Raw genomic sequence first — 7016 nt, 5'->3', positions numbered from 1 at the left:
GTATTAAGAGCTTGTCTTTTCACATACCTGAACTTGCTCTCTATGAGACACACACAGACAGGGAGAGAAGCTTGGGGTCAGAGCGCAGGTCAGCCATTTATATGGTGCCCCTGGAGCAGTTGGGGTTAATGGCCTTGCTCAGGGGTCCAATGGAGTAGGATTCCTCTGCCAGCCGCGGGATACAAACTGGCAGCCTTCCAGCCACAGGCGCAGATCCTTAGCCACAGAGCTACTGCACCGCTCCCTCAGGCTCTAGCTCATCATCAAGCCTGTAGTAGATAAAGCGATTAGAAAATGGAAATATTCTGTGCCCATTCTATGTACAGAAAATGTTGCTTGGCTTACACCCAGTTCTGTTCCCTTTTTTTTAGGAGTGCTGTAATCTACGGACAAGCTCTGGCACTCAGTAATCAGGCAACCAGTCAGTACTCATCAGTAATCAGTTGAAGACCTCAGATACAGGTGAGCCAGAAAGCAGGTTCAGTTGCTTGTCTTTTAATTCTTTATCAGCTCCATACAGACTTGGCAGGAGCATTGCAATTCAGTGTCTGCTTAAGAACTTGAAAAGTTCTTTAGGATCTGGACTTGATGAAAGATTCTGTACATAGATACACATTTTATTCATTCACCCAAAGCTAATGTCATCCCAAATTCCTTTCCTGTTCACCCAAAAATAAATAGCCAGGAAATGACAAGGCACTATAGTATCTTATGCATAAAGAAAATATGTCATTTTGGTTTTTTGCATCTTACGTTTAAAGTGGCATGGTTTTATGTTAACTCAATCCTGAACTTAAATAGTTGCATGAAACTGGAGTTATTAAATCACAAATAGAACCAGACTGGATTTCATAACCATTTTGCTACATTGTCATTCAAAAATATAATAGTGAATGTTTTTTTGTAATATAATCATTGATTTAGAGGATGATGGTTTTCTTCTGAATTTGTACTGGAGAAAACGGCATTAAAAAATGTCTGAATCTGTCTACCAATAAAGTATTTCAGGCCTGAATTAAATAAAAAATTAAGTTTACCCTCCAAGGCAAAAATTACACATCCAGTATATAATGACAACATTTTTGGCATGCTTTCTGGAAGCTTCTGTATTATTTTCTATGGAAAACCATGGCCAGGTACAGAAATTGCTATCTGAAAATGATAGGTAGATTTAAATTTTGTTTATTTACATTAGATTTTAATTTAAGTATAGTATGTCAGCAAACCATATTTTTCAGATTTGGCTTTATATAATAGATATATTTGCAAAGAGGGATTCATAAGGTTGGTGTATTTTGTGTTGCCTTTATATTTGATATTATATGACAAATGTAATCCAGGTAAATTTCATTCCACCATAACCTACAGGATCACTAAAGCCAATGTGACCCTCACTGTTTGGGTTTAGTCAATATGAACAACAGTTCCTTCAGCCAGTGCTGTTGATGTAAAGTACATCTGCTTGTGAGCCAGCATTCATAACAGGGTTCAAATAGCATTCAGGTCAATATCTAGCCTAGTAACCAGTTTAAAAAAAAACAAAAGCAAGCAAAATAAGTTGACTCTAAATACATTTTCACCTGTCAAAACTGGAAAATCCCTACATATCCCAAACAAATAAGTAAGAAATATTTTTTCTCATTAAAAGGATGCTTCCAGAAATATAAGTTTAAGCAATGATAATACCTCACTTGTTAGGAGAGATGCAATTTCACGGAGAGGTGCAGTTTGATTGATGGCTTCAGCTACTGGAACAGACCTGTGGGAGTTATAGCAGTGGGTAGGGGAAGCGTGGTTCCATGGAACACTGATTTAAGCGAGCAAACTATTGGACAAGCTAGCTGGTACATTTTGTGTCAGTCTCTCATTTACTTATTTCATGTAAAATATTTCTTGTCTTCCGGTAATTCAATATCACACCTTGAGGTCACAGGATCCTCTAGTTTTAATTCCATCTGAGCTCAAATTGACTTAATTGCTGTAATTTCGCAACCTCCTCCTCTTCAACCAATAACCTTCAAACAATGCATCCCAACCCATAATATATTCCTCCACAAAATATAACACATAAAAAAATAAAATAATTATACAGTACCTCCAACAATGCATTAAAGGGCAATGGAATTGCGACCTTCCCCACCCAAATCTAGAAAATCCACTGTCCTTTTTGACAAAATAAAAATACTGTACCGCCTACACACATTTCTTAAATATATAAAGCAGAAGCTCACTACTTACCTGTTAGAAAATAATTACTCTTAGGAGAACAGAAAAAATAATAAATCCTTTGGTTCGAAAGGTAAAATATGTGCAATTGAAAATCTATCTGCAAATCATTCAAGCCTAAGGGAAAAAAGCAATGCAGTTCCCTCATATTTAGTAAATATGAACTCCTCCACACTCAAGAGCTCAAAGTAATTCAGCCCTTCAGGATAATAAAGCTGTATGTCAATGGTCAGTACAAAAATCATATCTAAACATCGAGCTGCCTTTGCTTAACTATGTCAAATTTCCATTAAATGCCTTGTGAGTTATAATTAGTATTCTGAAACAAAAATATTATTTATTGTTCTTTTATCAGTATTCTTTTCATTTTCTATACAAGTCACAGTAAAAAAACAAAGTTTCTTAGCATGTCTTTTAACATAAGCTAATATGTATGACCTCCTCAAAATTATTATACACATTATATTTTATCGCTGTATTGTCCAAATTAATTTTTCAAGGGCAATGCTCCATTATGAGGCTCTGAATGAGCAACTTTCAAAACTATGTTAACGGTTTTTAAATTCTATCATTTTATTTAGAGTACCAGTGGAATAAAACTAATGTACTGTACTGGAGGTAGAAGAAATAATGTCTTGACTTTCTGAAAAGTGAGAGAATTTCTTTTTGACTGAACTAGCAAAATTGTACTGAGTTATGTCTTATAGCAGAGATACTCCATACAGAATAGAATAATGAGGAAAGGATCTTTCTCTCATACTCTTAATATTGCCAATTAGCTATATTAAATGACAACAGAATGTAATTTAAGAGAAGAAATCCAAGTACCCATATGAATTGAGGCAAACTCTGCCACATTTTTAAGGACCCTATGCAGACAGCACAATCCGGAAGGGAGGGAGAAAACACAGGGAAAAAGACTAGGTTAGGGGCTGGAAGAAGAACAGAGGGCATGTCCAATGTGTGCAGGTGTTCGGGGGGGAGGGTGTTGTGTCCAGGGCAAACAAGTCCAAAGGAGTCCATAAGATAAACCAGGGAAAGTCAATGTCCAAATCCAGGTTATCCATCCTGACACAGACAAATGGAGTTAAAAACTGGAGCGGGATCTGTGAAGGGTCGGGGGAATAAAAGGGGGGTAACGGGGCCAGACGCTCCCAGTCCCGGACCCAGATGGTCAGGACGCCGTTCTGAAGCCTAACCCGTCGAGTCGCTCCTAGACTCACTGGTAGGCGGGCATCCGGGCATCCTTCTTCCAAAGCTGAGCCCAGATTGGCAGGAACGTCTGGCTTTTATAACACGGGGACAGGAACCGAAGGCAGGTGCAGGAGATTACGAATAAAACAAGGAAGGGCTGGAGCGTCCTTAAGAGGAGGGGTTACAATTGTGACAAAAACTAAATTGTAGTAATACAATATTTCTGATTTTTATAAGTTACAATCCTGTAACTCTGAAAAATTATGCATACATAGTCAATCTTTGACCCAGTCCAAAGGAGGACTTGACAAATGAGGGGATTTAGTTTTCTAATGTCCTTTAATTCTCCCCTAGTTTGACCATTTCTGTCCATATATAACTAAGAAGGTCCAAGAACTGAAAATAATGCACTCTGAAAACTGTAAATCTCAAACAAAAGAATAGTTCGATTTAGCTGTTGTACCCTGAGTTGAGTCAGTAATGAAACCATACTAATACACAAGTGCAAGTCACTTAATACTGTTGTGTTTATATTCTATCCATTTTGTGCCCAGTGTTTGCCCATATGTATACAATAAGGCTACTTTTTAAAATTGACGTAGTTCTGCATTAATAATAACTTATAATTGCTGAATTGTATTTCTAACTGTTGAAATGTAGAGATTAGAAATGTAAATAATAAAGAGATTGCAACTGTAATTAAGAATTAACTCCTTACATTTTAGATGCTGTTGTCTTGCTCAGTTTAAAACACTGGGAATTTCAGTATTTTCAGTACTTTTACAGTTGTCAGTTGGTCAGAGACCTCTAAGGACTCAGCAATCCAGCTATTCTACACAAATTAGTGTGAATAATGCCTTTCATACAACTTGCTCTGTAAATTAAAGCTTGTGAATGTTGTTGTTTAAAAGCTTAAAGTAAAGCCATGTCATATTAGTTTTAATGGTGAAAACAAAAATGAGGAGCACAATTCATTAAGCAAGGCAAACATAATGGAAAAAATATGGTTATAATATTAAATTTAGAAATATAATAAGCAAGTAACTAAAATGATGAAGTGAAACAATTTAACAGTGAGTATAATTATCTAGCTTCAATCTGAAAACTAGCTCTAGGGTACTCCTGGACGGGTGAACTGGTAAATTCTGGAACTGAATATAATGCAGAGCTCTGCCATTTTGAAAAATGAACTGCAGTTCAGATGTAGGCCCTAAAATGCACACATCACTGTTCTGAATGTTGGCTCTTTCATCACCTTAAAGTGATTGATTTTACTTGCTAGTTGTGCACAAAGCTGGATTGTGGTTAAGAGCATTCAAACTAAATTTGCCATAATTTTGTGAATTCTACAGCCTGTACTCAGCTACTACGTTGGTAGCTAGTCAGACATGACCCTGCGCTGTATCTTTGCCCTCCATCAGCCTGCTATTATTGCATTGGATATGTACAGTAGAAAGAGAGCAAAAACCTGGAGGCAGTGTGTATTTTGTGGGAGATATAAATGCTGTCTAAATTTCCCCCCTGCCAGTTCAAAGGAAGCTGTAACATAAGATTATTAACAATTGGTAAATGAAAATCAGATGATGTATAAACAGGGTCCTGCTTTTAAAAATGAAATGGCCCATTCATAAAAAGAAAATTTTTAGATATGATATATTTTAGGCTAGATTTGTTGCAGATTTCATCATTTCAAGTCATATGCATCACATCTGGTTCTTTTTTAATCTTTGTTATTTAATTAATTTTTCATTACAAGTAATTCAAATTGACACATGGGCTCCTCTTGAATTTTTTTTTCAGTGTCTAATTAGGGTTTTATAATTTCTCTCTAATGGCTTCAATTCAAAATCATCTGTTCTTAGTCACAGTAATTATGTGTCTATATTGCAGGGGGTCAAACAAATTGATGAATATTGCAATTACCTAAAAATAATGTTTTATTTATTTTTACTTCAAATTATTATTTTAATCATTTCAGTTTGTGTTGATTTCACTTTAACGCATTTGTTTGAATTTTCTTAATTACATGCATTGCTCTTTTTAATTTGGTTTGTTATGAATTCACTAGATTATGTAGTCACTAATTTGAAAAATATAGAATACCTGTCCCTATTTGACTCTTTCTTCTCAGGTGAAAACACTCCCTGTTAAACTGACAGTTTCCTACAAAGCTCTATAACACAGCACAGGCAAGCCCTTTATAATGTACAGTATCTTTTTATAATCTATTAACCATAAGCTAGCTAATAAAAATATAGCTTGTTACATTATCTGTTATATTTTGTGATATGCATTACTGTTGCAGCATTAAAGTTCACACAGGTCAGCACAGTGGTGTGGCTGTTCGCACTGCTACCATATACTGTAGTTCCAGGGTCCTCGCCAGGCGTCAGCTACTTGTCCGTACAGTGACTCACTTGTCTAAAGCAGTAGCTGTCATTTTCTATGATGGATGATGGGAGTGTGGGAATGTTTTTTTTTTTGCTGCTCTAGGTTGATGGAAGAAAAAACATTGAAATAATATGTACTTTTTTACCAAGTGTTTAGTTCTCGTCAATATGAAAGCCACAAAGACACCCCTTTGCAACCTTAGCCAGGACAAACAGATTATGCTGAATGGATAGATGATGTTTATAGAGCACACTATGACCAATTTGTTGTTTAAACAAAATCATAGGTGGGAATGTAAATGTTAAAAGTTACATTACTGTTACAGGAACATAATGTATGTCGTCACCTTTCAATGACAGACTACATTTATTTATCAGTAAAATAGAATTCTTTTTAAAACTTAATTTTGTTATGTCTGGGGGGAGGACATACACTAATAAACCTGTGTTATAGCCCATGTACTCAGTTCACTGTCACCTGAACAAACCTGTCATTATAAACAGGGGGGAAGTGTGAATCAGGGTGGAGGCTGGACCAACCCTGATGTAAATAACCTTTCCATCCTGATCTGGTCTGTAACCTGTTTTGCCTCACTATAAGGAATAGAGAACCATGTTTTTCCTTTTGCAACAGGAGAACAAACTTATTTTTCCTTTCAACAAGAAATCTAACCTTTTTTCCCCCTTGTCTTACCATAACCATAAAATAGTCATATTCCAAAACTGGTCGATTAGACACTTTCTGCTGTGTTGTGCACCATTTTACAGACAGAACTTATCGAACACAGCCACAGCAGATTTTACTCTCCCTCCTTCTGCAAACAATTGAATTTTTTTTTACTCTATAAGGGCAAACCATCACAGACGGCTCAGAGACTCACCTGCTCCATTACAGGGAGGGTAGAGATACAACCATATTTTTAAACACTATAACTTTCCATATTTAGCATCAAAATGCTTGAGGAGATTCAGTCTTGATGTTAGAGATGGCACGAAGCTAGTGTATCCCCTATAGTTCAGGGGGTAAAATTGCCCCATGTACTGCCAACAGCTTTGGTTACATTTAAATTTTATTGCATATAATTTTACCACAACAAAGATGTGAAGAATGCAAATACAATATTAATGTGAAATTCATTTGAAAATGTATTTTTCATCTATTGTATTTGTTCAGACTGAGCACTGACAGTCCTTTTCAGGAAAGTG

This window comes from Atractosteus spatula, chromosome 2, assembly GCF_055471065.1.
Source record: "Atractosteus spatula isolate fAtrSpa1 chromosome 2, fAtrSpa1.hap1, whole genome shotgun sequence".
Classification (NCBI taxonomy): domain Eukaryota; kingdom Metazoa; phylum Chordata; class Actinopteri; order Semionotiformes; family Lepisosteidae; genus Atractosteus; species Atractosteus spatula.
This window is presented reverse-complemented; position numbering follows the sequence as displayed.